Below are 17,936 nucleotides of genomic sequence, written 5' to 3' on the forward strand. Positions count from 1 at the left end.
TACAGAGAAGCACTTGAGAAGTGTGAGATAGTCCAACTGTTCACTATTCTTTCATATTTCCCAACTATGAAAATATGATCTCATATTTTACTGGCTATGATTCAACCCAGGAAATTGCTTCTACTCCTTTGACTGTCTCATCTGACACTCAATACTTCTACCAAGATTTCAATTTAAAAAAAAAATTTCATTGGCATGTTTTTGATTTATAATGTGTACAGCACACTGATTCAGTTATACACATATGTATGTATAACTATATGGGGGTGTATGTGTGTGTCTATATACTGGCTTCCTGGGTGGCTCAGTGGTAAAGAATCCACTTGCAAACATAACAGATACAGGAGATGCAGGTTCGATCCCTGGATCAGGAAGATCTCCTGGAGTAAGAAATGGATCCAGTATTCTTGCCTGGAAGATTCCATAGACAGAGGAGCCTGGAGGGCTATAGTCCATGGGGTCACAAAGAGTTGGACATGACTGAGCACATGCATGTACACATATACATGTATTATTTTTTAAGATTCCTTTCCCTTATAGGTAATTACAAAATATTGAGTATACTTCCCTGTGCTATACAGTAGGTCCTTGTTTATCTAGCTTATATACAATAGTGTATATGTTAATCCCAAACTCCTAATTTATCCCTCCTCTACCTTTCTCCTTTGAAAATTGTAAGTTTTTTTATGTCCATGAGTTTATTTCTGTTTTATAGATAAACTGAGTTTTTTATTTTGACATCTATAATTTTCATCTCTATCAACTTTAAGTGATTTTTTTCAAAGCAGCTATTCAGAGTGTTTTGCTTTTTTCTTACATTTTCAATTCTTGTGCTTAATTATTTAAACATTATTTATTAGTTTCTATTATCTAAAACTTAGATCCAGATCTGCAGTTTGTTGTATCTGCTGATATTTGCTCCAAGAGAGCTGCTGTTTCTTTACATGTTTTTTTGTAAGCTTAATTTTCAACTCATCCATTTGTGCGTGTCTGTTTGCCTTTGAGTTCCATTGCTATCTATACGCCTACAACCCTGACGGTCTGTGCAACATTTGCTATAAAATCTAATGAAGGCCTATGCAAAGAGCTTAGGAGACACAAATGCAGCCAGTGTTGGTGGAAGCAAAGGACAGGTTGGGGGAGAGCAGAGCCCTGTGGCTGTCCCCCCACAGCTTTCCAGACCCCACTCTGGGACGCCAACCACTGTAGTTTGTGCTATTTGTCAGGTGGCAGAAAACTCAAGGCTCAAACACCGATGCACCACCATGGAACTTGGACAGCACATACCTTGCCTTCCAGATGCCACAGACTGGAATGAATCTCCAGTCTCCAAGCCCCTGGTTGTGACATGCAACTTCCCCTCGCATAGCCAGAAACAGGTTAGCTTCCTGTTCACCTTCTTGGACTGAGAAGGAGATACTCCTTTGGCCCCCTTCTCACAAAGGGCAGTGCTTCAAAGGCAGTACCTGCTCAGTTCCGGCCCATCTCACCTAGGTGAGAGGGCAGGGCCCAGATCTCAACCCTGCCTCCCAAGTTTTTGTGTAGTGTTAGTTGCTAAGTCATATCGACTCTTTGCGACCCTAGGGACGGTAACCCACCAGGCTTCTCTGTCCTTGGGATTCTCCAGGCAAGAATACTGGAGTGGGTTGCAATTTCTTTCTCCAGGCATCTTCCCAACTTGGGGATGAAACACGGGTTTTCTGCATCACAGGCAGATTCTTTATCATTTGAGCTGCAAGGAAGCTCCCTACAGGGAAGCTGCTTCCCTAGGAGAGCTTCCCCCCCCCCGCCATTTATTTTTATTAGTTGGAGGCTAATTACTTTACAATATTGTAGTGGTTTTTGCCATACATTGCCATGAATTAGCCATGGATTTAGATGTGTTCCCCATCCTGAACCCCCCTCCCACCTCCCTCCCCATCCCATCCCTCTGGGTCATCCCAGTGCACCAGCCCTGAGCACTTGTCTCATGCATCCAACCTGGATTGGCGATCTGTTTCACACTTGATAATACACATGTTTCGATGCTGTTCTCTTGAAACATCCCACCCTCACATTCTCCCGTAGAGTCCAAAAGTCTGTTCTATATATCTGTATCTCTTTTTCTTGCATATAGGGTTATCGTTACCATCTTTCTAAATTCCATATATATGTGTTAGTATGCTGTATTGGTCTTTATCTTTCTGGCTTACTTCACTGTGTTTAATGGGCTCCAGTTTTATCCATCTCATTAGAACTGATTCAAATGTATTCTTTTTAATGGTGAGTAATATTCCATTGTGTATATGTACCACAGCTTTCTTAGCCATTCATCTGCTGATGGGCATCTAGGTTGCTTCCATGTCCTGGCAATTATAAACAGTAGTGCGATGAACATTGGGGTACACGTGTCTCTTTCAATTCTGGTTTCCTCGGTGTGTATGCCCAGGAGTGGGATTGCTGGGTCATATGGCAGTTCTATTTCCAGTTTTTCAAGGAATCTCCACACTGTTCTCCATAGTGGCTCTACTAGTTTGCATTCCCACCAACAGTGTAAGAGGATTCCCTTTTCTCCACACCCTCACCAGCATTTATTGCTTGTAGACTTTTGGATAGCAGCCATTCTGACTGGCATGTAATGGTACCTCACTGAGGTTTTGATTTGCATTTCTCTGATGATGAGTGATGTTGAACATCTTTTCATGTGTTTGTTAGCCATCTGTATGTCTTCTTTGGAGAAATGTCTGTTTAGATCTTTGGCCCATTTTTTGATTGGGTTATTTATTTTTCTGGAACTGAGCTGCAGGAGTTGCTTGTATATTTTTGAGATTAATCCTTTGTCTGTTTCTTCATTTGCTATTATTTTCTCCCATTCTGAAGGCTGTCTTTTCACCTTGCTTATAGTTTCCTTTGTTGTGCAAAAGCTTTAATTTATATTCCAATATTCTGGGAGGTGGGTCATAGAGGATCTTGCTGTGATTTATGCCAGAGAGTGTTTTGCCTATGTTCTCCTCTAGGAGTTTTGTAGTTTCTGGTCTTACATTTAGATCTTTAATCCATTTTGAGTTTATTTTTGTGTATGGTGTTAGAAAGTGTTCTAGTTTCATTCTTTTCCAAGTGGTTGACCAGTTTTCCCAGCAACACTTGTTAAAGAGGTTTCTTTTTTCCATTGTACATTCTTGCCTCCTTTGTCAAAGATAAGGTGTCCATAGGTTCGTGGATTTATCTCTGGGCTTTCTATTTTGTTCCATTGATCTATATTTCTGTCTGAGCTTTTTTGTGACCTGGGACACAGGACTGCTCCCTGAGCTCCCAGGGCTACATGTGGGGAAAGCACTGGCCTCTGCTCTCCTGGGCTGCTCAGACCCCCTGCAGTTCCTCTAACACAGGTGGGGCAGCCTACTTTATGAATGTGAATGAGGCCATGAAGTAAAAGTGAATTCTCCATTTCTAAGCTGTATAACCTGTGACACCCTTTCTTTCCAGGGCCATGAAACCAAGGGAACAAGAGAAGGCTAGCCACCTCTGCCAGGGAAGGGAGAACTTCTGCCCCTGGTGCCCTTGGTTACCGTGCACATATGGATTGTGTATCAGGTGTGGAAATTCTCACAGGAGTGAAGGTGACCAGAAAATACAGAGGGAAAGGTGCTGACTGTGCACTCTGCCCAGCTGGGTCGTGGCCGCTGAGCAGGCCACCGTGAGAACCTCCCACCCAACTGGGTCCACCAACTCCACGCCTGGAGTTCCCCAGTAATTGGCTGAAAAGTGATCAGACTAATTTTTTAAGGGAGTTTTTCCTTTAGGTGAAGAATATAAAGAAATTCATCAACAATAATCTGAATAAGTATGAAATCTAAAAAAACTAGCATTATGTTTTTTGAAAAATACCACTTGCTATGACAGTATAAATAAAATCTAAAAATGATAACACAGAAACAGTGTTTTTATCTTCAAGAAGTTAATCTAAAGATGTCCTGCCTAAAGTTATACTAAATATTTCCACCAAAAAACTGAAGCGAGAAGGTTAATAATGAAAAATAAAAACTTGGTTTAGATTAAGTGGAACATATCATCAGGGACCTAATTTGCTTATAAGTAAACCAGGCTGGTATAATGTGTTTGGAAAGAAATTTTGCAAAATGGAATAAGAGGATTTAAGAACCTTAAAAAGCCCATGATTCATCTGGAAAAACACATATGGTTAAAATAAATACAGTCATAAATATGTTTATCATCATTTTCAGAAAAACAAAAATTAGAGCTCAGACTTTCAGTTATGGATAGGACAGACGCTTACTTATTTGCATGGACTGAACTGCCCCCTCTCCAAATTCATATGTTGCTGGAGTCCTAACCCCCAGTATGACTATATTTGTAAACAGGACCTTTAAGGAGGTAATTAAGGCTAAGTGTTCAGTCATAACGATGGGGTCCTAATCCAATAGGACTGGTAGCCTTATAAAAATAGGCTAAATTAATATTCATCTTCTTTCTCTTCTCTTCCATACAAGGACACAGTGAGAATCCAGGAAGGGAGGTTTTGCCAGGAAAAGAACTGGCTGGCTATTGATCTTGGATTTCCAGCCTCCAGAACTGGGAAAAATAAAAGTCTCCATTTTTATGTATTCACTACAGTTACTTAACAGTTTTGTGGAAAAACAACAGTTCCACAAAATATATATATTTATCTATATATAGACAAATAAGAAATAAAGTGCAATGGTCTGGGTATTCTGCCCCAAATAAATACCTACTTTAGGGAAAAAATGCCTGGAGTATGATATTTTGTTATTAGTGTTTTGCAGCACTATTACTTCCATTAACTATGCCTAAAACTCTTAACATAATATATAAACAAACATGAGGCCACTGTGAAAGTGCAGAGAAGAAAGCAGAAGGACTGACACTAGGACCCTGGGCTTTCCATTTGTCTCATATTCCAAACTGAGTCCTGGAGAAGCATCAAAAGTGTAGACAAAAACAATGAAAACATCTCGAGAAGAGCCAAACGACCAGGAAAGGGCAACCAGAGAGACAGAAAACAAATTAAGTAAAAGTCCCACCTCAGCTAAACACCAAAGGAAAAACTCACGTTCTACCACCAACCCGATCAACTGTGGACTGTAGGCTGCCAACCAAATTACATATTCCAAGAAAATGTTATTAAAATAAGCAAGATTTACAGTATTATTTCCAGATAAACTAGACTTTAGACGAAAGAAAATTACAAAGGGCAGATAATAAATTTACATACTGATAAAAATTCCATCTACCAAGAAGGCACAGCAATCATACATTCTTTCCCAAACAAACAAGCTGAAAAATATATGAACTGAAATCAGACAGAAGTTTAAAAAAAAAAAAGAGACAAATCCACATTCTTCAACACTCCTCCTCAATACTTGATAAGAGGACAACTAGGAAAGTCATGGAACACACACCATCAACAAATAGGACCTAACTGACAGAAAACACTTCTCCAACACAGCAAAAACAATGTTTTCAAGTCCTCATGGAATATATGCTAGACAGATTATAACTTGTGCCATAAAATCTGCAACAAATTTAAAAGAATTTAAACCATACAGAATGTGTGATCTGTGTCTGCAATGGAATCAAATTAAAAACAAATAAAAAAAGGAGATAAGAGGAGAATTTCCAAACACTCAGAATATAAACACCATTTTAAAAATAATCTATGAGTCAAACTCTACAGAGAACTCAAAAGATAAACTGAACTGAAGAAAATAAAAATACAATATATCAAAATTTGTGAAGTGCAGGTAAAGGACAGAGAGGGAGATTTGTTGTTGTTCAGTCACTAAGCCATTATGATTCTTTGTGACCTCATGAACTGTAGCATGCCAGGCTTCCCTGTCCTTCACTATCTTCCAGGGTTTGCTCAGACTCAAGCCCATTGAGTCAGTGATGCCACCCAACCATCTCATCCTCTGTTGCCCCCTTCTCCTTTTGCCCTCAATCTTTCCCAGCATCAGGGTCTTTTCCAATGAGCTGGCTTTTCGCATGACGTGGCCAAAGTATTGGAGCTTCAGCTTCAGCATCAGACCGTCCAATGAATAGTCAGGGTTGATTTCTTTTAGGATTGACTGGTTTGATCTCCTTGCTGTCCAAGGGACTCTCAGGAGTCTTCTCCAGTACCACAGTTAGAAAGCATCAATTCTTTGGCACTCAGCCTTCTTTATGGTCCAACTCTCACATCTGTACATGACTACTGGAAAAACCATAGCTTTGACTATACTGCCCTTTGTTGGCAAAGTGGTGTCTCTGCTTTTTAATATGCTGTCTAGCTTTGTCATAGCTTTTCTTCGAAAGAGCAAATGTCTTTTAATTTTGTGGCTGCAGTCTGCAGTGATTTTGGAGTCCAAGAAAATAAAATCTTTCACTGTTTCCACTTTCCCCTCCATCTATTTGCCATGGGGTGATGGGACCGGTTGCCATGATCTTTGTTTTTTGAATGCTGAGTTTTAAGCCAGCTTTTTCATTCTCCTCTTTCACCTTCATCAAAAGGCTCTTTAGCTCCTGATCACTTTCTGCCTTTATTATAGTATCATCTGCATATCTGAGGTTGTTGGTATTTCTCCCGGCAATCTTGATTCCAGTTTATGTTTCATCCAGCCTGGCATTTCACATGACGAACCCTGCATGTAAGTTAAATAAGCAGGGTGACAAAATACAACCTTGACGTACTCCTTTCCCAATTTTGAACCAGTCAGCTGTTACATGTCTGGTTCTAACTGCTGCTTTTTGAGCTGCATACAGATTTCTCAGGAGGCAGATAAGGTGGTCTGGTATTCCCATCTCTTTAAGAATTTTCCACAGTTTGTTATGATCCACACAGTCAAAGGTTTTTAGCGTAGTCAATGAAGCAGAAGTAGATTTTCTTTTTTAATTTTCTTAGACCTTTTTCTGTGATCCAGCAGATGTTGACATTTTGATCTCTGGTTCCTCTGCCTTTTCTAAATTCAACTCGTGCATCTGAAAGTTCTCAGTTCATGTATTGTTGAAGTCTAGCTTGAAGGATTTTGAGCATTACCTTGCTAGCATGTGGAATGAATACAATTCTGAGGTAGTTTTAACATTCTTTGGCATTGCCCTTCTTGGAATCAGAATGAAAACTGATCTTTTACAGTGCTGTGGCCACTGCTGAGTTTTCCAAATTTGCTGGCATATTGAATGAAGCACTTTAACAGCATCATCTTTTAGGGTTAGAAATAGCTCAGCTAGAATTCCATCACCTTCACTTTGTTCATTGTAATACTTCCTAGGGCCCACTTGACTTCACATTCCAGGATGTCTGGCACTAGGTGAGTGACCATACCATCATGGTTATCTGGGTCATTAAGACCTTTTTGTACAGTTCTTCTGAGTATTCTTGCCGCCTCTTCTTAATATCTTCTGCTTCTGTTATGTCCTTGCTATTTCTGTCCTTTAGAGTACCCATATTTGCATGAAATGTTCCCTTGGTATCTCTAATTTTCTTGAAGAGATCTTTAGTCTTTCCCATTCTATTGTTTTCCTCTATTTCTCTGCATGGTTCATGTAAGAACGCTTTCTTATCTCTCCTTGCTGTTCTCTAGAACTGTGCATTCAGTTGGCTCTATCTTTCCTTTTATCCTTTGCCTTTCACTTCTCTTCTTTTCTCAGCTATTTGTAAGGCCTCCTCAGACAACCACTTTGCCTTCTTGCATTTCTTTACCTTGGGCATGATTTTAGTCATCACCTCCTGTACAATGATACGAACCTCCATCCCTAGTTCTTCAGGTACTCCATCTCCCAGATTTAGTCCCTTGAATCTTATTTGTCATCTCCACTGTATAATCATAAGAGATTTGATTTAGGTTGCCTAGTGGTTTTGTCTTATTTGTCATCTCCACTGTATAATCATAAGAGATTTGATTTAGGTTGCCTAGTGGTTTTCCCTACTTTCTTCAATTTGAGCCTGTGTTTTTCATGGAAGGAGTTGATGATCTGAGCCACAGTAAGCTCTAGGTCTTTTCTTGGCTGACTGTATAGAGCTTCTCCATCTTTGGCTGCAAAGAATACAATCCATCTGATTTTGGTATTGACCAGAGAGGGAAATGCATAGTAGTAAATGCTTACACTAGAAGAAATCTCAAGTCTGTAACTCCATGCTCACTCTTCAAGTAACAAGAAAGAAGAAGCAAAAAATAAACCTATAAAAGTAGAGAGAATGAAATAATAAATATAGGAAGAAAAATCAATGAAAGAAAATAAAAACAATAGGGAAAGTCAATGAAACAAAAATCTACTTCTTTGAAAATATCAATTAAATTGACAAGCCAATATTAGGAATGAATCTGAGTATATTACTACAAGCCCTATACACATCAAAAAAATGACAAGGGAATGTTGCAAACAACTCTTCACACATGCATTTCACATTTTAGATGAAATAAACCAATTCCTTGGAAAAGCACAGCCTACTAAAACTTAAATGAGAGAAAATAAACTTAACAGTCACAAAATTATTAAACAAATTGAATTAATAATTTAAAAATTCCTGAAAAGAATTCACTAGGTCCTGATAATTTCACTAGAAAATTCTACTGAACAATTAAGACGTATTAATACCAGTTCTATAACTCTGTAACAGAAAGTAGAGGATGAGAGAATATCTATCCACTCATTTTAAGAAGCTAATATTGTTCTGAAAACAAAACCACAAAGATGATACTGAAAAAATAATAAGAAAAAAGCTAGAAATGTATAGACTACATCCCCTCATAAACAGACATAAAAATCCTTAACAAGAAATAAGCAAATACAATTCAACAGCATATATAAAGAATTATACACACAACCAAGTGGGGTTTATTCCATGATTGCAAGGCTGGTTGAACATTTCAAAACTGATCACTGAATCAACCATGTGTGTGTTAGTAGCTCAGTCGTGTCTGACTCTGCAACGCCATGGACTGTAGCCTGCCAGGCTAACCAGTAAAAAGCACATGCTTATATCAACTGATGCAAAAAAAAGGGGGACTGACAAATATTTAACATTCATGCAGAATGAAAACTGTCAGAAAACTGGAATTAGAGAGGGACTTCCTCAGCCTGATAAAGAACATCTACCAAAAAAAAAAAAAAAAAGAAGAAGAAGAAGAAAGAAAACCACAACTAGTGTAATGGTAAAAAGACTGAATGCCTTCCCTCTAAGATCTTGAGCTAGGCAGAGATATCTGCTTTCAACAGTCTTATTCAAAATAATACTGGAGTCCTCACCAGGAGAGCAGAGGAAATAAAGGCATACAGACTAGTAAGTAACAAAACTGTCTTATTTGCAGTTAACAGGATGATAGAAATCATTTACATGACTATGTGGACAGCCCCAATAAATCTGTAACAGCAACAACAAAACCCCACAAGTCCAAAAACTAATACATGAGTGGAGCAAAGTCAGAAGATCCAAGATCAATATTAAAAAAGAATTGTGAAGGAGGGTTTGAGATGGTGGCATAGGATGATTCTGAACTCATCTCCTACAGACACAACAGATCCACAACTACATATGGGATAATCTCCTCATAAAGGGGCCTGGAACCTGGATGAACAGCACCTCTACAACAAAGCATTGAAATAGTGAAGACAGGCACAGAGATGTCTCACCAAGAAAGAAAGAAATCACATCCTGGCTGCAGTGATCCACAATTGAGAAGGATCACAAAGGTCCTGATCTTTTCTCTGAGGAGTAAGGGACTCCAGTTCCTTATCATGTACCTTGACCCCTAGATCCTGCACAGGAGAGATGAGTCCCCCAAACACCTGATTTTATTTTTTTTATTTTATTTTACTTATTTTTTATTTATTTATTTTTTATTAGTTGGAGGCTAATTACTTCACAACATTTCAGTGGGTTTTGTCATACATTGATATGAATCAGCCATAGAGTTACACGTATTCCCCATCCCGATCCCCCCTCCCACCTCCCTCTCCACCCGATTCCTCTGGGTCTTCCCAGTGCACCAGGCCCGAGCACTTGTCTCATGCATCCCACCTGGGCTGGTGATCTGTTTCACCATAGATAATATACATGCTGTTCTTTCAAAACATCCCACCCTCACCTTCTCCCACAGAGTTCAAAAGTCTGTTCTGTACTTCTGTGTCTCTTTTTCTATTTTGCATATAGGGTTATCGTTACCATCTTTCTAAATTCCATATATATGCAAACACCTGATTTTAAAAACCAAAAGAGAGTGCTCACTTTGGCAGCACATATACTAAAACTGGAACAATACAGAGAAGATTAGCATGGTCCTTGAACAAGGATGATGCACAATTTGTGAAGCATTCCTTATTTTTTTGGCTTATTCACAAAACAGAAACATACTCGCCAACATAGAAAACAATTTTATGGCTACCAAACAGGGAAGGAAGGGATAAATTAGGATTTGGGGATTTACATACACATACTACTATATATAAAATAAACACAAGAAAACTACTGTTTAGCAAAGGGAGCTATACTCAATATCTTGTAATAACCTTTAACGGAAAATAATCTGAAAAAGAATATATATATATATGTATCTGAATCACTTTGCTATACACCTGGAATCAACACAACACTATAAATCAACTACAGTTCAATTTTTTTAAAAAGCTGAAACAGAATGCATCTAGGAGAACCAGAGAAGTGAGAGAATAGAAGACTTGCTCTTAAAGAGCCCACATGCAGACTCACCCAACTCCAAAACCAGCATGAAAACACTAGATTAAAAAGCATATGTACTGCAGGTCAAGGGAAACCACTTACCAAGCTTGAAGCATCATCAGAGAGGCAGGAACTGGTTCAGATGTTCCCGGGGGACTAGGAGACAGTGGCAGGAACCATTTTTGCCATTTCAGAGTACCTTGCTAATTAGCAGGCACCATTTTGAAATTCTCCAAGTTTATAGCACCAGTGAGTGTGTCCCGCTGCAAGTTCCATCCACTCCTGCACATCAGCCAAGTGAAAGCCTCGCCTACCAGTGGTGCAGCCCTTGCAGGAAGGTCTCAAAGCCAGCCTGGAGGGTGTGCCTCATCCACCTGCACAGCAGGGCACCCAGCCTATGTCCCTCAGCCATCTGGGGGGTCAGCCCAGCTCACTAGCCTGCCACAGAAGCAGCTATGGCCCCACAAGAAAGTGGGGTGCATGCAGGTCACATAGAGGGCACCTAAATGCCTGGCTCTAGTGGCCAAGCAGAAATGCACCTCTGAGCCCCACAGGGCATTTCCTAAATAAGGTCACTCCTTCAAGACTGGGAAGGATAGCTGATTCACCTAATAGACAGAAACAAACACAGAGAATTAAGAAAAATAAGGAGACAGAGGAATATGCTCCAATGGGAAGAATAAGACAACATCTCAAAAATAACTAAATAAAGTGGAAATAAGCACTCTATCCGATAAAGAGTTAACAGTAATGGTTATATAGATGATCACCAAAATCAGGAAATAAATGGATGGGCACAGTGAGAATGTCCACAGAGATAGAAAATATAAGAAAGTACCAAATAAAAGTTACACCTAAACTGAAAGATACACTAGAGGAGTTCACCAGAGCAGACTGGATGAGCTAGAAGAACAAATAAGCAAACTGGAAGATAAAATGATTGAACTCATCCAGACAGAACAGTAAAATGAAAAAGAACTTAAAAAGTGAAGATACCTTGCCTCCTTTGTCAAAGATAAGGTGTCCATAGGTTCGTGGATTTATCTCTGGGCTTTCTATTCTGTTCCATTGATCTATATTTCTGTCTTTGTGCCAGTACCATACTGTCTTGATGACTGTGGCTTTGTAGTAGAGTCTGAAGTCAGGCAGGTTGATTCCTCCAGCTCCATTCTTCTTTCTCAAGATTACTTTGGCTATTCAAGGTTTTTTGTATTTCCATACAAATTGTGAAATTCTTTGGTCCAGTTCTGTGAAAAATACCGTTGGTAGCTTGATAGGGATTGCATTGAATCTATAGACTGCTTTGGGTAGAATAGCCATTTTGACAATATTAATTCTTCCAATCCATGAACACGGTATGTTTCTCCATCTGTTTGTGTCCTCTTTGATTTCTTTCATCAGTGTTTTATAGTTTTCTATGTATAGGTCCTTTGTTTCTTTAGGTAGATATACTCCTAAGTATTTTATTCTTTTTGTTGCAATGGTGAATGGTATTGTTTCCTTAATTTCTCTGTCTGTTTTTTCATTGTTAGTATATAGGAATGCAAGGGATTTCTGTGTGTTAATTTTATATCCTTGCAAGGATATACAATGGAAAAAAGACAACCTCTTTAACAAGTGGTGCTGGGAAAACTGGTCAACCACTTGTAAAAGAATGAAACTAGAACACTTTCTAACACCATACACAAAAATAAACTCAAAATGGATTAAAGATCTAAATGTAAGACCAGAAACTATAAAACTCCTAGAGGAGAACATAGGCAAAATACTCTCCGACATAAATCAAAGCAAGATCCTCTATGACCCACCTCCCAGAATATTGGAAATAAAAGCAAAACTAAACAAATGGGACCTAATGAAACTTAAAAGCTTTTGCACTACAAAGGAAACTATAAGTAAGGTGAAAAGACAGCCCTCAGATTGGGAGAAAATAATAGCAAATGAAGAAACAGACAAAGGATTAATCTCAAAAATATACAAGCAACTCCTGCAGCTCAATTCCAGAAAAATAAATGACCCAATCAAAAAATGGGCCAAAGAACTAAACAGACATTTCTCCAAAGAAGACATAGAGATGGCTAACAAACACATGAAAAGATGCTCAACATCACTCATTATTAGAGAAATGCAAATCAAAACCACAATGAGGTACCATTACACGCCAGTCAGGATGGCTGCTATCCAAAAGTCTACAAGCAATAAATGCTGGAGAGGGTGTGGAGAAAAGGGAACCCTCTTACACTGTTGGTGGGAATGCAAACTAGTACAGCCACTATGGAGAACAGTGTGGAGATTTCTTAAAAAACTGGACATAGAACTGCCATATGACCCAGCAATCCCACTTCTGGGCATACACACTGAGGAAACCAGATCTGAAAGAGACACGTGCACCCCAATGTTCATCGCAGCACTGTTTATAATAGCCAGGACATGGAAGCAACCTAGATGCCCATCAGCAGATGAATGGATAAGGAAGCTGTGGTACATATACACCATGGAATATTACTCAGCCATTAAAAAGAATTCATTTGAACCAGTCCTAATGAGATGGATGAAGCTGGAGCCCATTATACAGAGTGAAGTAAGCCAGAAAGATAAAGAACATTACAGCATACTGACACATGTATATGGAATTTAGAAAGGTGATAACGATAACCCTATATGCAGAACAGAAAAAGAGACACAGAAATACAGAACAGACTTTTGAACTTTGTGGGAGAATGTGAGGGTGGGATATTTCAAAAGAACAGCATGTATACTATCTATGGTGAAACAGATCACCAGCCCAGGTGGGATGCACGAGACAAGTGCTCCGGCCTGGTGCACTGGGAAGACCCAGAGGAATCGGGTGGAGAGGGAGGTGGGAGGGGGGATCGGGATTGGGAATACATGTAAATCCATGGCTGATTCATATCAATGTATGACAAAACCCACTGGAAAAAAAAAAAAAAAAGTGAAGATACCTAAGGGGGCTTTGAGATAACATCAAGCAGAAGAGCAATTTGCATTATAGAGGTTCCAGATGGAGAGGATAAAGAAAAAGGACCAGAAAAATTATTTGAAGAAATAGTGGCTGAAAACTTCCCCAATCTGTGAAAGGAAATAGACATCCAGAGAAGTGCAGATGATTTCAAATAAGATGAATCTATAGACACACACACCAAGACATACTACAATTAAAACAATTAATGTTAAGGATAAAGAGGAAATTCTAAAGGGAGAAAGAGAAAAACAAGGTAACATACAAGAGGTCTATCAGTAGATTTCTCAGCAGAAACTGTACAGACCAGAAGGGAGTGGCATGATATACTAACAGTGCTGAAAGTAAAAAAAAAAAAAAAAATTCTAGCCATGATTCTCTGCCTAGAAAGTTTATCATTCAGAACTGAAGAAGAGATCAAGATATTCCAAGATAATTAAAGCTAAAGAAGTTCATCATCACTAAACCAACCCAACAAGAAATGTTAAAGGGACTTTTTAAGCTGAAAAGAGAAAAGGAAATGGCATAATTAATAATAAGAAAGCATAAAAAAGTAAAAATCTCACTGAAAAGGTTAACATATGATAAACACAGTGAACTAGTCCCTTATAAAACAAGCAGGAAGGTCAAAAGACAAAAGCAATAAAATTAACTAAAATTAAAATAATTACTTAAGGGGTGCATAAAATAAAGAGATTTAAAGTGAGTCACTGAAAGTATAAAATATGGGGCTTGCTCTGTTTAGTCACTCAGTTGTGTCTGGCTCTTTGTGACCCCATGGATTGTAGCCCACAGGTTCCTCGGTCCTTGAGATTTTTCAGGCAACAATACTGAAGTGGGTTGCCATTTCCTCCTCCAGGGGAATCTTCCTAGCCCAGGAATAAAACATGGGGGAGTATCAAAAGGATAAAGTTGTGGAATGTATTCAAATTTAAGTTGCTGCCAACTTAAAACAGCCTAATTGTATAGGATGTTATCTATGACCTCATAGTATGGCAACAAATACATACTATTGATACTTACTTTAAATGTAACTGGACTAAATTTATCAATCAGAATACACAGAGTGGATGAATGGACCAAAAAAAAAAAAAAAGACCAAAACACAGGCTGCTTACAAGAGGCTCAGTTCAGAGGAAAGGACACACATAGACAAAAACTGGAGAGATGGAAACAGATACTCCATGCAAAGGGAAAGGAAAAGAAAGCTGGAGTAGCTACACTCACATCAGACAAAATGGCATTTAAAACTAACAGTGAAATAAAAGGCAGCGAAGGGCATTATGTAATAATAGGGTTGCTACTGAGCAACCAATGGGTCATCAATGAAATCAAAAATTATCTAGAGAGAAATGAAATAGAAATATGACATGCTAAAATCTATGGGATACAGTAAAAAGACTACTCTACACATGGACATCACCAGATGGTCAATATCGAAATTAGATTGATTATATTCTTCGCAGGCAAAGGTGGAGAAGCTCCATAGAGTCAACAAAAACAAGACCAGGAGCTGACTGTGGCTCAGATCATGAATTCGTTATTGTAAAATTCAGACTTAAACTGAAGAAGGTAGAGAAACCCACTAGACCATTCAGGTATGACCTAAATCAAATCCCTTACAATTTTACAGTGGAAGTGACAAATAGATTCAAGGGATTAGATCTGATAGAGTTCCGGAAGAACTATGGACAGAGGTTCATAACACTGTACAGGAGGTGGTGATCAAAACCATCCCCAAGAAGACATGCAAAAAGGCAAAATGGTTGTCTGAGAAGGCCTTACAAGCAGCTGAGAAAAGAAGAGAAGCAAAAAGCAAAGGAGAAAAGCAAAGACACATCTATCTGAATGCAGAGATCCAAACAATAGCAAAGAGAGATAAGAAAGCCCTCCTAAGTGATCAATGCAAAGAAATAGAAGAAAACAATAGAATGGGAAAGACTAGAGATCTCTTCAAGAAAATTAAAAATACCAAGGGAATATTTCATGCAAAGATGGGCACTATAAAGGACAGAAATAGCAAGGACGTAACAGAAGCAGAAGATATTAAGAAGAGGTGGAGAGAATACACAGAAGAACTATACAAAAAAGATCTTAATGACCCAGATAACCATGATGATGTGATCATTCACCTAGAGCCAGACATCCTGGAGTGTGAAGTCAAGTTGGCATTAGGAAGCATCACTATGAACAAAGCTAGTGGAGGTGATGGAATTCCAGCTAAACTATTTCAAATCCTAAAAGATGATGCTGTGAAAGTGCTGTGCTTAATATGCCAGCAAATTTGGAAAACTCAGCAATGGCCACAGGACTGGAAAGGTCAGTTTTCATTCCAATCCCAAAGAAAGGCAAAGCAAAAGAATGTTCAAGCCACCACACAATTGCATTCATCTCATACACTAGCAAAGTAATGCTCAAAATTCTCCAAGCTAGGCTTCATTGTACATGAACTAAGAATGTCCAGATGTTGAAGCTGGATTCAGAAAAGGCAGAGGAACCAGAGATCAAATTGCCAACATCTGTTGGATCATAGGAAAAGCCAGAGAATTCCAGAAAAACATCTACTTCTGCTTCATTGACTATGCTAAAGCCTTTGTGTGGATCATTACAAACTGTGGAAAATTCTTCAAGAGATGGGAATACCAGACCACCTGATCTGCGTTTCGAGAAATCTGTATTCAGGTCAAGAAGCAAGAGTTAGAACCGGACATGGGCAACAGACTGATTCCAAATTGGGAAAGGAGTATGTCAAGGCTGTATATTGTCACCTTGTTTATTTAACTCATATGCAGAGTACATCATGTGAAATGCTGGACTGGATGAATCACAAGCTGGAATAAAAAGACAGCCAGGAGAAATATTAATAACCTCAAGATATGCAGATGACACTACTCTTAAGGCAGAAAGCAAAGAGTAACTAAAGAGCCATTTGATGAAAGTGAAAGGGGAGAGTGAAAAAGCTGACTTAAAATTCAACATTCAAAAAACTAAGATCAAGGCATCCAGTCCCGTCACTTCAAGGCAAAGAGGGGAAACAATGAGAGACTTTATGTTCTTGGGCTCCAAAATCACTGCAGATGGTGACTGCAGCCATGAAATTAAAAGATGTCTGTTCCTTGGAGGAAAAGCTATGACAACCCTAGACAGCATATTAAAAAGCAGAGACATTACTTTACCAACAAAGGTCTATATAGTCAAAGCTATGATTTTTCCAATAGTCATGTATGGATGTGAGTTGGACCATAAAGAAAGCTGAGTGCCTAAGAATTGATGCTTTTGAACTGTGGTGCTGGAAAAGACTCTTGAGATCCCTTGAACAACAACGAGATCAAACCAGTCAATCCAAAGAAATCAGTCCTGAATATTCAATGGAAGGACAGATGCTGAGGCTGAAGCTCCAATACTTTGGCCACTGGATGTGAAGAACTGACTCATTGGAAAAGACCCTGATACCGGGAAAGATAGAAGACAGGAGGAGAGGGGAACAACAGAGGATGAGATAGTTGGATGGCATCACCGACCCAATGGACATGAGTTTGAGCAAGCTCTGGGAGTTGGTGATGGACAGGGAGGCCTGGCGAGCTGTAGTCCACAGGGTGGCAAAGAATCAGACATGACTGCATGATGGAACTGAACTGAAAGCAACTTTAAAAGTTCACATCAATACAGGCTTGCCTCATAAAACAAGAAAAATTTATCCAAAGTAATCTAACTTTACACGTAATGGGACTAGGAAAAGAAGAGCAAACAAGGCTCAGAATTAGTAGAAGAGAAGTAATAATACAGCTTAGGGCAGATATGAAAGGAATAGAGAAAAAACTAGTAGAAAAGATCAATGAAATGAAGACCTGGTTCTTTGAAAAGATAAACAAAATTAACAAACGTTTAGCTAGAGTAACCAGAAAAAAAGACAGAGGACTCAAATAAATAAATCAGAAATGAAACAAAAAATGCTACAACCTCAGAAATATAAAGGATCATAAGAGATCCAACAAACAATTATGTGCCAACAAGTTGGATAATCTAGAAGGGATAAATTCACAGAAACATGATAACTTCCAACACTGAATCTTAATGATATAGAAAATCTGAATAGACCAATCAATAGCAAAAAGACTAAAACAGTAATAAAAAAATACAATATAAAACCCAGGACCAGATGGTTCACTGGCTAATTGCACAGAGTATTTAAAGAAAATTTAATATCCATCTTTCTCAAACTCTTCAAAAACTGAAGAGAAGAGAAACTTTCCACATATATTTTACACAGGCAGCATTACTGTG

At 38.7% G+C, this 17,936-nt stretch overlaps 1 protein-coding gene and 1 non-coding gene across 2 annotated transcripts in view; one reads left to right on the forward strand and one right to left on the reverse strand.

Annotated features, from left to right (window-relative positions):
• The window catches only part of CHRNA7 (cholinergic receptor nicotinic alpha 7 subunit), a 140,693-nt gene that overhangs the window by 34,988 nt on the left and 87,769 nt on the right, over nucleotides 1-17,936 (reverse strand). The gene's annotated exons all lie outside the window — the stretch shown is intronic.
• LOC133068549 (U6 spliceosomal RNA) lies at nucleotides 10,215-10,320 on the forward strand. The gene has a single exon (XR_009695528.1). It is a non-coding gene; the product is annotated as a U6 spliceosomal RNA (small nuclear RNA).

Source organism: Dama dama, chromosome 13 (assembly GCF_033118175.1).
Source record: "Dama dama isolate Ldn47 chromosome 13, ASM3311817v1, whole genome shotgun sequence".
In the NCBI taxonomy this organism is placed as follows: domain Eukaryota; kingdom Metazoa; phylum Chordata; class Mammalia; order Artiodactyla; family Cervidae; genus Dama; species Dama dama.